Source organism: Saccostrea echinata, unplaced genomic scaffold, assembly GCF_033153115.1.
Source record: "Saccostrea echinata isolate AGI-Se365-2 ecotype Australia unplaced genomic scaffold, CSIRO_AGI_Sech_v1 ptg000002l, whole genome shotgun sequence".
Lineage (NCBI taxonomy): Eukaryota > Metazoa > Mollusca > Bivalvia > Ostreida > Ostreidae > Saccostrea > Saccostrea echinata.
In genome coordinates, this window is record NW_026889751.1 from 15,639,286 (window position 1) to 15,653,588 (window position 14,303).

General features: G+C 33.9%; 1 protein-coding gene across 1 annotated transcript in view; it reads right to left on the reverse strand.

The window, feature by feature from the left end:
* LOC133173466 (1-phosphatidylinositol 4,5-bisphosphate phosphodiesterase beta-4-like) overlaps window positions 1-13,220 on the reverse strand; it is a 154,042-nt gene extending 140,822 nt beyond the window's left edge. The window contains exon 1 of the mRNA XM_061308455.1: window positions 13,144-13,220. The gene's annotated coding sequence lies outside the window, so the exon portion shown is untranslated. The remainder of the gene's footprint in view (window positions 1-13,143) is intronic.
* Window positions 13,221-14,303: the final 1,083 nt, after the last annotated feature.

Below are 14,303 nucleotides of genomic sequence, written 5' to 3' on the forward strand. Positions count from 1 at the left end.
GTGAGCTAAAAAAAATTACCCCTTACAGTAAAACTTGTGTAGTACGAACACGGATATAACAAAGTCATGAATATAGAGAATTTTTCTTGGATCCCCAGCTATATAAATTTAAAGAATTTCTTATACGGATATAACGAATTACGGATATAGCGAAGTGATTTCACAGGTCCCAGTGACTTCGGTATAAACGAGTTTTACTGTATTTGTAACTGACTATAGGTCATGGAAACAAATTAAAATAAGGTTTTTATTTAGGAAGTGACAAGACTTTGAAGCAATTAGAAAGAATCAATAGTATGTTGAAGATTTTTGTGTTACTGAAAGAGCATACAATTTCACTGAAAAATATTTGCAATTAGAGCAAAATATTGCATTTATTTACAGAGAAGACTTTGGCACATACATGAAGCTTCATTGAAATCAACTCAGCTTTACCGTGAAATCTAATGCCACACCTGGGTAACCTCTGGATCTAGATTCAAACCTACTGTGATACTTGTTAGATCAAACTGTATACCCCAGCAAGGTATTGAAAACTTCACCAGTATTTTGTAATTTGGTGTAAAATTTAATGAACCACAAGAGGTTTATAGACAGAACCTACTACTATAGAAAGCCAACGGATTAAAAATTCCAACACTGTAATTTTAATGTACATATATGCAAACTTTAATTTGTAAATTGTAAATCAAAATTTCATAATTTGTGAATTGTTATATCACAGTTCGTTAATTGTAACTATCTGAGATAACTTGACAAGTGTAAAATGTAAACGCAAGTTATGTCAATGCTCATGATTGTATTTCGTAGACTGCGATTTGTCGACTACTTCACTAATCTTTTCCACAATTGGTTTTAACTATAGATGTCTTATCTCCTTTATTTGGTACCTCTTTTCTGCGATTTTTCAATGGCCACGGGTAGCACTTAGCATAAATTAGTTGTCCATATTTATCTGTATTTTCTTGTATTTTCTCACAGAGTTCTAGTCAGGATTAGTGAGTATGAACAAACTGTGTGATGAAAATTGAATTGAATGAAATTTGCAGTTCACACTGGTTGGCATTAGTTTCAGAAGTCATGGAAATTATACTGCAACAATTCGTTTAATCAATGTATAATATACAATGGATACATGTACATGTATAGAAAAGTCAATGTTTAAAAGAATAGAGAGATGTTTTTTACTGATGCAGCATATAGGAAAAATATGCAAACCCACAATTACAATTTATGCAAAAGAGTCACTGTGATAAGATTTTTACCTAGCTAATGGAAGAGGAATAGCAAAAAAGCAAAAAATATAATCGTGGAATAGCAGTATGATTTGTCACGGAAAAGCAGTGTCGAAAAACGGAAAAATGAAACAGCAGCTGTGAAGCATGACAATTGAGAGTCGATCAGCTGATGATCAATTATGAGTAGACATCTCCACACAAAAATTATTTTTTCTGGGGAATTTTTTTGAGGAATTCTAGCATGTTTGCTCTGTAACAAAAGATTAATTTACAAAAAAATAAGATTCAGTGCATTAATAAATTGTCTCCTTATCAAGAAGCAGAAAAAATAAGTTTCTGTTGTCAAAGTGAATTCAACCTTTCAAAATCAGAGCTGCCAAGATCATGAAATGAAACACCGTAAGAATAGGTCAAGGGGCCATTTATCCCCCAGGCCACTTGATATTTTTCCATTTTGCTCACGTTAAAATGTTTGATACTATAAGTGAATACAGAAACGGAAAATGATAATTCAAGTAAGCACTGGAAGTAATATGACTTTTTTTACTTAAATAGTGAAAACTAAAGGCACGCAGATAATGAAAATACCAGTATTTCAAACTTTGATGAAGAGAAATGGAAACAGTAAGGATTAAAAGATAAATTGTAAGGCATATTTAGACCTTCAAATCGTAAGCCTTATGCCAAAATTGTAAGGGTTTGCAGCTCTGCAAAATGTTGTTTTGCTTTACTTTTTATCTACTCATCTTTGTTCTTGCTTGTTTTTACGTCTTTCTAATCAAGGCATATATTAGAATATTAGGTCCCTGTTCTAATAAAATGTTGATCACCAAGTCAAATTTTTAGAGTTACCTCTCGTTTGTATGAAAAGCCATGTGGTGCTATTTTCAGCACTGTCAAAACCTCATAAATCCTATAAACAGAAGAGTTATACCAGATTTTTATGCCTTTGTTACTAAAAGTTTTGATCTGTATACTATCAGTAAGTGTTCAAACATCATGCAGTGAAAAGTTTAGGCAATGTTAAGAAGCTCATTTTTGTGTATGTAAAATTTTTTCAGAAATGCTACTCCTTCATCAGTTTTGGTCCAATTTCAATAAAACTTGTCATTAATTTAAATGTTGCCATGGTTACTAAAAAGATTCAGTGAAATTTTTTCAAAATGCTCATCCTCGTGCAGTTTTGGTCTGACTTCAATACAACTTGGTACCCGGTACATTTGTAAACTACACTAAGCTATAAAATTCTGTATAATGATTTTATTTCAACTTGCAGAGTTGCCATGGTAAATAAAAAAATATTTGTGAAGTCAACCATTGATTATGTGAGGTCTAGAAGCTCGAACAAGCATTTGTGCTTTCAATCACATTTCACTTTTGTGCAGCTTCCTCCATGGTTAAATTTTTAGATGTGGAGAACCCTGCATAAGCTCTTCTGGTCTCTGACGAGTTGATCTAAACAGAAAGTTCTGAGAAAACTCCACCAATACACCATGAAGAGTTCTTAAAGGCAAATTAATATGGTTGTTTCAGGTTGATAAGGAGTGCATCCAAAGCTTTTGCAAAGTGTCAAGGGAAGAAATGCAGATGCTAGTTCTTTTCAAGTGCACATGCAACCATTTCTTTTAGATAGCAGTATGACATCACTTCCTTCACACCCATATAAGGGCAACAGGTTCAACTTATTATATTAGAATGCAGCTTGTCTCTTTTACCTTTATCCTCACACAATCTATTATCTAGACAAATCATCAAAAATAAGTGACTTTTTTAAAAATTCTTTTTATGCTGCTTCACTGAAAGCTCTAGGTTTTATTGCAAAGATGATCACAAGCTCTTTGTCATGTTTGTGGAACCTCCTTGAAAGCAGAGTCCTCCCAATTAAAAGTATGACATAACACTACCTATTTGACAGACATTAGTCATAATGTCACTTGTCTTTATGATTTTATGAAGAGGAAAATTCCAAGGGTACATATTTGAGTATGACACAGAAGTTGAGATACTTTGAGTATCTTGCTGCCCTCTATCAGAGAGGCAGTTTTCTGTGTCTACAAAGACCACTTACCAAATGGTAGATACAAAACTCTTACAGAGGAGCTGTCATTATGAAAAGTGTGGACAAGCACAATTCCTTTTCAGAAGGGCCGTTACCTAAACCAACATATCAGCCCTAGCTATTTAACTCCACACCCTGTTTTTGATGAACATTTACCTTAATACAGAGTTAAGAAAATGGTATAAGAGTCTTTCTTTCAGATGCCAAAAATATGTCCAGACAGAAAGATGTTCATTTAAAAGAAGAAGAGGGAATACATGTACAACAGAAACAAGAGGAAAGACAAGAACAATTCTAAAGTAAAAGTGGAAGTAAAGAGAAGACAACTATGGCATCTTGAAAACAGAATGATGTAATAGTTTCTATGGATTACAGAAAATTCCATGTGAATGCAAACTGAAAGAAAAGTTCACTCAAACAACGGACAAAATCAAATCCCTAAAAGCCAAGCTTCAATACAGAAATCAAAGGCCTGAAGGCCTGAGAGGCGCATCGCATTGAAGATAGAAAACTCAAAAAAAAAAAGAAAGAAATTCTCAGAAAAATTCAACTTACATGTTGAGGAAAAATCAGGAATGAAAGTAAAAATTTAAATATCGTTTCTTTGAGGTTAAAAAATGTTTTGAGTCTTGGCATTTTTAGCCAGTCGGTCGGGAGAGATCAAACAAACATTTTTTTTTTATTAAAGATATCAATTATAATACATTGATATTTAAATTAATTTATAATTGATTTTAATTATATATATTTTTTTTTTATTCTTTCATTATTATCATAGTAGGACGATGAAATAATGATTGAGAATTTAGAAAGGAATGATTATTGAATAATTCTATATAATATCATATCTGATTTTTTTTTTAGTTTCTTCATTATGTGCACTTTTTAAAATATCAATACTTTGTCTTAGACTAGTTTCCTTTATCAAAATGGCATAATACATAAAGCACAGTGGGATACACGAAATGTTCATTTAAATAATACGGGACTAAAAAAAAATTAAAAAGGAAAAAAAGTCAATCGGGCGTGGTATATCGTATATTATGAAACCCGTCAATGGCGGCCGTTTCCTCCGATATTTTCGATAAAATTGGCTCTATAAAACCTTGGCGGTAAGGATTGAACTCAAAACGTCTATGTTATAAGGTATTGGTAATTCTATTAATTGAAATCCACAGCCACTGCATGTTTTTATCAGTCATTTAATCATATCAACCGACATTTCACCAAAAAACCGATCATTTCACCATTTCATGTCACCCTCGTGGAATTTTTTCCCCGAAAGGTGGCGCTTGTTGCAAACATTTACTTACTATTCGTTTCATCGAAGTGAAAAATAATAATATCCCTTCTATTTCTATAAAAAAAAAAAACAACCATCTTGTTCCTATTGTTAGTGCTGTTTTATAAAATAAAATTATTGTATATTTTCCCCAGATATTCCTACAAGCAATGTCGTCTTACAAGGCCTAATAATTTATAGTACGAGTTGTTGTGATGCAAATAGATCTTATTCCGCGTAGCGCACGTTTGTTTGTTGTTGTTTTTTTCTCTCTCTCTTTCGTTTGTTTCATTTTTGTTTTCTTTCTTGCTTTCAACGTATAAACAACATATAACTCGGTATATGTGAGAGTTTATGTTATTTGATATTTAAAAATAGACAATGAATATCACCAACTCGTCAATATACATTTGCACTATTTTCAATAGCGTATTTAGAATCAATATTGTGGAGTCCTTTGTCGCCGCAGTAATCAAAAGAAAGAATTGGGGGTCGACAGCAATGAGGCTACATCGCTGATAGCGATGCGCCTCAAAAATGTTCTAAGACAATGTTTGCGAGAAAAAGAACTTAGTTCATTTGATGAGACAAGACATGCTGTTTCCAACAGGGAACTCGATCATCACAAACCTACCAAAAGTTCTGAAATCAACTTAACAACTACAGATTGGTATCGCCAAAATTTTTGTATCCCGATGTATCACAATTTTAACCAAAAATGTCAAGATAATATGATATTTTTATGAGCATTTTTTACTAAGATTTCAAATGGATATCCTTTTTGGATGGAGGCTCTTAGAGCCTCACGTCCTTTGCTATCGCAAATCTGAGATGGATGGGAATTTGTGATCGCCATCTAGTGGCAAATCTTCAAAAGGCACGGCCTAATTGACGACCTACACATAACTGAAACCTACAGGAGACCTATAAAAATATGGGTTAGATACAGCAAAACGATGCGATATTCTGATTATATATGTCTTAAATATTTTAAATACACAAAACGTTTTAGAAAGAGAAACTTTAAAATGTACCTTTGAACTCGGTATGGAAAACTAATGTCTTCTTTCAGACGAACCTTGCACAAGAACAATAACTTTGGTTGAATTGTAAACAACAACACATGTTCACATTATTGTGAAGTGTGTTTTGAAAATAGGAATTCACAAATTTAAATAAATTCAGTTTATTTTTAATGAGTTTTAATCATTTTAATAATAAAGAAATAAGACGGATTATTTATTTTGATGATATTACACATATAAATCTTTTAACAAAGCAGTTTGACATACAAGAATGACCATTATATCATTTGGCTCAGTGAGAATCAGTGTGAGGTTGTATATTTTAAGCGGTAATATACATGTAGTAATATAGTAATAGAGTAATATAGCAACACCAATTTTTTTTTTTTTTTTTTTTTTTTTATTAAGCATTTTCTATTATTATATTGGGGGCTAAACTGATTTTGTTAACATGATCAAGACAATATTTTTTTTCAGCTATTCATCTCTGACAATTAATATTTCAATTAAATAGAATTATATACTGACCTTATCAAGTACATCTAATTAATATATAATTTTATAATGCTGGACTCTATTGAGAACACATTTAATTGCTAGTAGAATATTTTTTTTAATCTTAGTAGATTCAGTTGAATCTCTTTATGTTGTTGATTCACACATTAAGTGTAATTTTGATATTTTCATTTCTATGGTACATGTATATCATGTATATCAGAATATCAGGAAAATTTTACGATCACCATAAGCTGTCATAGTATACTTGACAATATTTAGATAAATGTATCGTAGGTATCCGTAACATTAAATCACAATTTTGTCGTACTGTGGGGAAACTTCAACAGACTTTCGTAAACTCATTTTTAGCAATCTGCTCTATAGCAGGGTTCTCCTGTTACACTGTGTCGGCCCCGACAAAGTAACATTTTCCCCGACTCAGTAGGCCTAATGATTCAAATTTATGGGTGCAACACAGTAAAAAAAATGCGACGCAGTAAGGTGTGTGATATTCAGAAAATCAGAACATAAATTCTCTCTAACTGAAACTTTCATCAAACAAATCTATCATCTTTCAATTTTTATAGCCAGAGCACTTAATTTTCTCTTAGATTAGGGCACATTGTCTTGCTTCACCTTGCAGTATCAATTATCTCCAAAACCCTCGCTGGACTTTACGCATGAAGGAACAAAGACAAATAATTTTTTTCACAGTTCAATGTAACCATATTATATTTACTAGTTGAATTTTTAAATATTATTTAAACATTTAAAAATTAATTGAATAATTGTCTTTACTTCAGAACCACGTCTCTAGAATTTTGTTGGCACTGTGAGTCGAACATCGTACCGTAATCATTTAATTGATGTAAATGTATTGTTGAAGAATTTAAAGGCACCCCCTGAAAGTATTTTACTATTCTAAAGTTTCTTTTTTTTAAATTCAAAAACTTACTGGTAATTTGATCAACTGACAAAAAATACTGCAAATTTTACTTTTAAAGATGTTAAGTAGTTAGGTTGTATTAACCAGAATTTCGCCTGCTCTTCAGTGCATGTGTAAAAAAAAGTTATATACAAAAATATCAAGTTAAGGTTTAATACAGGTACACCTGTACAAGTATGTTAAATAAGTTTTTTAAAATCATAGTTATTTATTTTTAAGTTGTGTGTTGGGGGGGGGGGGGGGGGGGGTTGAAGTTAGTTGGTGTTATAGTATATGTACATAATGATATACAGGAGACATTTTAATTGTTTTCAATATCCATATATTTATTTTTCATAAATATGTATGACCATAACATTTGTATAACGAAAGTTGTGTGTGTATATCTGCTTTTGTAATTATAATAAATAGTGGATAAGTTTGATCTCGAAAATATCGCTAATAGGAGTGCTTTGTGGAAAGTCTGCAACACCGTAAAAATTCAAATGATAGGGAACCCTGCTATAGTTTCTACTTTGGCTTATGATGACTTTTTTTTTTTACATTATACAGTTTTGGTAAAGTAATTGACGAACTATCAATAACATTTTTGCAATGTTCATTACAAATGAAACAAAAGGCCCATGGGCCACATCGCTCACCTGAGCACATTGGTTAGGCAAAAGTACAAATCAGTTCAGTATTGAAAAGATTACCTTGGGGTGGGGGGGGGGGGGGGGGGGCTTGAATTTTAAACAACTGGAACCTTCCATGTCAATTTAACAAATGGCTTTGTTGTACTTGAAAAGATTTTTTTTAAAAATTCCCATATATTCCTTTGTAAAAATTTGATCCCCCATTGTGGCTCCTCCCTATCCCAGGGGTCATCATTTGAACAAACTTGAATCTACACTACCTGAGGATGCTTCCATATCAATATGACTAAACATAGTTTTTCTGTTCTTGAGAAGAAATATTTTTTCTATATGTTCTTATGTAAAACTTTCAATCCCCCATTGGGCTCCATCCTACCCCTGCAAAGGCGGATCCAGGGCCAGCAAGCCGGGCGTGCACCCCCCGTTTTAATTTTTTTATATAGAACTTATATGTCCATTATCCTAAAATCAAGGAAAAAACATCTCTTCTTTGTAAGAATTCATCAGCTTCCCGGACCCCCACCAGGGCCTTGCTCTAGACCCACTGGGGGCTTCAATGCAGCCCCCAGACCCAATGCCTCTACTGCCCCCCCCCCCCTTTATGAAATTCCTGGATACACAACTGCCCCGGGGGTCATCATCTGAACAAAATTGAATTTACACTTTTCATATCAAAATGACATAACATGATTTTCAGTTCTTGATAAGAAGATATTTTCCTATATGTTCCTATGTAAAATTTTCAATCCCCCATTGGGCCCCACCCTACCCCCGGGGGTCATCATTTGAACAAAATTGAATTTACACTATACCTGAGGATGCTTCCTTATCAAAATGACTTATGATCATGGCTTTGTAGTTCTTCAGAAGAAGATATTTTCCTATATATTTCTATTTAAGACTTTGATCCTCCATTGTTGCCCCACCCTACCCCCCAGGGGTCATGATTTGAACAATACAATCTACACTACCTGAGGATGCTTCCACATAAATATGATCAATCAGGGCTTTGCTGTTCTTAAGAAGAAGATTTTTAAAGGTTTTTCCTATATATTTCTATGTAAAACTTTGATCCTCCATTGTGGCCCCACCCTATCCCAGGGGGTCATAATTTGAATAAATTTGAATCTACACTACCTGGTGATGCTTCCATATAAATATGACCAATGAGGGCTTTCCTGTTCCTGAGAAGAAGATTTTTTAAAGATTTTTCCTAAATATTTCAATGTTAAATTTTGATAGTCCATTGTGGCCCCGCCCTACCCCCGGGGGTCATAATTTGAACAAATTTGAATCTACACTACCTGAGGATGCTTCCATATAAATATAACTCATCATGGCTTTGCTGTTCTTGAGAAGAAGATCTTTAAAGATTTTTCCTTTATATTTCTAAGTAAAACTTTGATCCTCTATTGTGGCCCCACCCTACCCCCAGGAGTCATAATTTGAACAAATTTGAATCTACACTACCTGAGGATGCTTCCATATAAATATAACTCATCATGGCTTTGCTGTTCTTGAGAAGAAGATTTTTAAAGATTTTTCCTATATATTTCTATGTAAAACGATGATCCTCCATTGTGGCCCCACCCAACCCCCGGGGGTCATGATTTGAACAAATTTGAATCTACACTACCTGAGGATGCTTCCATATAAATATAACTCATCATGGCTTTGCTGTTCTTGAGAAGAAGATTTTTAAAGATTTTTCCTTTATATTTCTAAGTAAAACTTTGATCCTCCATTGTAGCCCCGCCCTATCCCCGGGGGTCATAATTTGAACAAATTTGAATCTACACTACCTGAGGATGCTTCCATATAAATATAACTCATCATGGCTTTGCTGTTTTTGAGAAGAAGATTTATAAGATTTTTTCTATATATTTCTATGCAAAACTTTGATCCACCATTGTGGCCCCACCCTACCCCCGGGGGTCATGATTTGAACAAACTTGAATCTTCACTACCTGAGGATGCTTCCATATAAATATGACTCATCATGGCTTTGCTGTTCTTGAGAAGAAGATTTTTAAAGATTTTTCCTATATATTTCTAAGTAAAACTTTGATCCTCAATTGTGGCCCCGCCCTATCCCCGGGGGTCATAATTTGAACAAATTTGAATCTACACTACCTGAGGATGCTTCCATATAAATATAACTCATCATGGCTTTGCTGTTCTTGAGAAGAAGATTTTTAAAGATTTTTCCTATATATTTCTAAGTAAAACTTTGATCCTCCATTGTGGCCCCGCCCTACCCCCAGGGGTCATGATTTGAACAAACTTGAATCTACACTACCTGAGGGTGCTTCCATATAAATATGACTCATCATGGCTTTGCTGTTCTTGAGAAGAAGATTTTTAAAGGTTTTTCCTATATATTGCTATTTAAAACTTTGATCCTCCATTGTGGCCCCGCCCTACCCACGGGGGTCATGATTTGAACAAACTTAAATTTACACTACCTGAGGATGCTTCCATATAAATATAACTTATCATGGCTTTGCTGTTCTTGAGAAGAAGATTTTTAAAGGTTTTTCCTATATATTTCTATGTAAAACTTTGATCCTCCATTGTGGCCCCGCCCTTCCCCCGGGGGTCATGATTTGGACAAACTTGAATCTACACTACCTGAGGATGCTTCCACATGAGTTTCATCTTTCCTGGCCCTGTGGTTCTTGAGAAGAAGATTTTCAAAAGATGCTATTAATTTTTCACAAATTCTCTATTATCTCCCCTTGAAAGAGGGCATAGCCCTTCATTTGAACAAATTTGAATCCCCTTCACCCATGGATGCTTTGTGGCAAGTTTGGTTGAAATTGGCCCAGTAGTTCTGGAGAAGAAGATGAAAATGTGAAAAGTTTACGACAACAACGCCAACGACAACAACAACGACAACGATGACAGACAACGGACAAATTTCGATCAGAAAAGCTCACTTGAGCCTTCGGCTCAGGTGAGCTAAAAATCAGTCACAAAAGGTGATTATAAATCAGTAAGTATCAATCTTATGTTCACTATAAGGCCAGATTTGTATAAATAACGCAACTTTACACAACACACCGTCATGCTCACATAAACACGCCATCGCATTAACACACAACACACCATCACACTATCGCATCTTTACACAACATGTCGTCTTGTTTACACACAACAGATTGCGTAAAGTTGTATTAGCCTGACAGCGTGTTTTGTATTAGCGCAACGACGTGTTGTGTAAAGTTGTGTCAGTGCGACGGCGTGTTGTGCAAAGTTGTGTTAGCATGACAGCATGTTTTGTGTTAGCGCAATGGCATGTTGTAAAGTTGTGATAGCGTGATGACGTGTTGTACGTAAGCGCGACGGTGTGTTGTGAACAACGCACTATTGCACTGTCACTTCACGTTAGTGCATTGTTCCTAGCGCACTGTTACACTTTTGCAAAAAGCCCTATCGGGACACCATAGTTTTCTCATACTTAAACCATTCCTCCTTAAAAAAAACCCACAGAAGTATCCACATTTTTTAAAGTTATGCTTCTAGTTTTCATGCGGAATTACTGTGAACTACCTATTATTCTGAACAACCTGTATTTGCAATTCACCAGGGTGAATCAATTGTCTTGTTCATGCCTTCGTCGTTCAGTACTTTGATTTTTTAATATTAAATATTATGTGAAAACACAACTTCACTTTCTTTTATTTTTATTTAATATATATTAATAAAGCATGTTTGGATTCTAGGATTCTAGGATGTCATTGTTTTCTTTACAATTCTGGTGATTGTAAATCAAAGGTTAAACAGAAAAAATAATTATTTCTGGAATTTATAATCACATACTAAATACCAGTATTTTTAAGTCTCCATATCACAATAGTTATCGCGCAATAAAAAAATCACAATAAACTGGTATACCAAAAATCGCCCATTGGCATCCCTATTTACAACCGATACAAATTGATACTCTTTCAACTCAATATATAAGTAAAATGATCATTAAAGTCTGAAAAGACTTTAATTTAATCTATACATTTTTGTTATGGAAATCATATCACTGTTATTTGATGATTGATAGTGTATCCAAATTAAACTTATGAGTATAAAGATATTCATTATGTAATATTCCTTTTACCTTCAGCAGTTTGTCATAGTCAAGGTCACAATGATTTGTACATATGATTTTACATTTTTTTAAAAAATGTCCTCTTAAATTTGCTATTAACTTGAATGTACCATTCATCCTACAAACTTCAGGGTGTGCGGGTGTGCATGTTTTCTAGGGGGAAAAGATCATTTTTGAATCGGGGGAGGGGGGTTTCCAGAATCCATCCCCCTCCCCTTCTAGATCCTCGCTTATTAAATGATCTGTTTTGACTTAACATGCGTCATCAAACTGATCATGACCTCCCTAAACCTTACCTGTACATGTCTCAGAGATTTTCTGTCACTGTGTTGGTTGTGTATAATATATATATATACAACAAGTTTGTAAATTATTTTTATTAACTCTCATAGAGGTCCCCCATCCCACCCACACGCCCTGAACCGACCAATGGTTTGTTTGGGGGTTTGGGGGGGGGGGGGGCTTTTTTTTCTCAGTGAAAACTCCTTTATTAATATAAAATAGTGCCAAATGCACTCAAATCAGTTTTGATGATCTTTTACCTTAATGATCAGATAAAATCAAAGCTTGGTTTATTGCAATGTAATAGGAAGTCTGAATAATGTTTAATAAATAATTGTTTTCTCTCATATATCAATATTGATTTTCTTTAGGCCCATTCTGTGGATGATTAGTTTTATGAAACTTTTGTAAATTTAATATTCCAGCAATGCTTAGTAATCTACAAATTTACCCTAATGGAGATTTCATGAAAAAATAGACGGTAAATAAACAAACTTTGTCCATATCATGATGTAAATCGATTTGAATCCTGGCAACAAAATTCTTGCTTTCAAATTCTTAACTGGAAAAAATGTGTCTGCACTGCCCACGAAATTGACAACACACACTGCATATCGTTCCGTCTCCGACGAGATAGGCTTACACTAAACTAGCCCTACGATTTGTATCTTTAACCCATTTGTAACACCAATCATGAACAATTATGTAGAATAACCGATCATTATTAGAGCTTTATCATCCTATAATAACCTTATGCCCCGAAGCTACGTACCACTGCCTTTGCCCCTGGGAGATCGTTACCTTTTACACAAACGTCAATACAGATACTCTATATACAGTAGGCTACACATGAACTTGCCCTCGCGTTTTTTTCCAAAATCGATTATTGTTGAACTCAACAAAATAAAAAAAAAAAAAACTCCCATTAACGCCAGAGACATGAATAACATGTTATCTATGTCTCTGCTAACGCGTAAAACACTGCACATGTCAACAAGCTACCGGCCTACCTGCTTCATTTAATATGACATTCCAGACTTTTGGACCACAGAAGAATAATTTTTCTTTCTTACCCTGGTGAAAAAAAATCCTGCAAGTTAATTCAAATCATTCATCAAAGTAAACACGAAGTTAATAATAAGAGAATATCGTGCATCAGAGGGCTAGCTGGTTGCCATTTTTCTCATCATTATCATGTTGACACTATTATCCAATCGATAATCTTAAAGGGATCACGTGGTACCACCATCAGCAGCAAATATATACAGGGTGTTTCAAAATAGAACCGAGATCAAGACTTTTGGGGTTACTTTTTTATTCTATATAATATATTTAGTCCATCAATATACTAAAAATGCTTGAAATATAATATTTTTAATTGATCAATGAATCAAATACCATGATAACCCTGGTCCCAGAGACATAAATAACATGAGTTCATGTTTCTGGATTTAACTGAAAATTCATTTGGAATTATCTGTTGATCTGTTGAAATAAATCAGTTTCATTATTTATTTGTCCTTTTGGAGGAATCAATGCAAGACAGAAATTTTTATCTAGCAATATTATACAATTAATTATTGGTTTTTGAGGCCAATACGATGATTTAGACACCTGAGGAGTACAATATTCACCTAGCCCGAAGGGCGAGGTGAATATTGTACTTCTAAGGTGGTTAAATCATCGTATTGACCAAAAAAAAAAAAACAGAAATATTTTGTTTTATTATATGATTCAATTATTAAATGACACACTTATTAAGCAATCCATGCAATCTTACTTGTTTACGTTTACTGAAGTACTAGCCAAACATAATGAGAGAAACGGGGTTAAAAAACATAACCAGTTATATTATTTTGGAATTTTTAATTCTATTTTAGGTGCAATAAAAAAAAATCTCAGGCACATCTAAAGGATTGATTTTGAAAAAGGGGGCACTATAAGGGACAAAAATTTACAAGTTACCTGAAAACAAATCTTTGACTAGCTCCCCCTCCCCCCAAAAAGAAAAGAATTCTCCCAACTCAAAATTTTATTTGGTGGGATGTTAAGGTCCACAAACTTAACGATAAGTTAGAAAAACTGCAACTTTATGCTGCTAGAATTGTAACAGGGTTAACAACTATAGCTTCTAAAGATTCACTATACTTTGAAACGGGATGGGAACCTCTTAGTTGTAGAAGACAAGAAGCTAGAATAAAAACTATGTTCAAGCTTCATAATAATTTAGTGC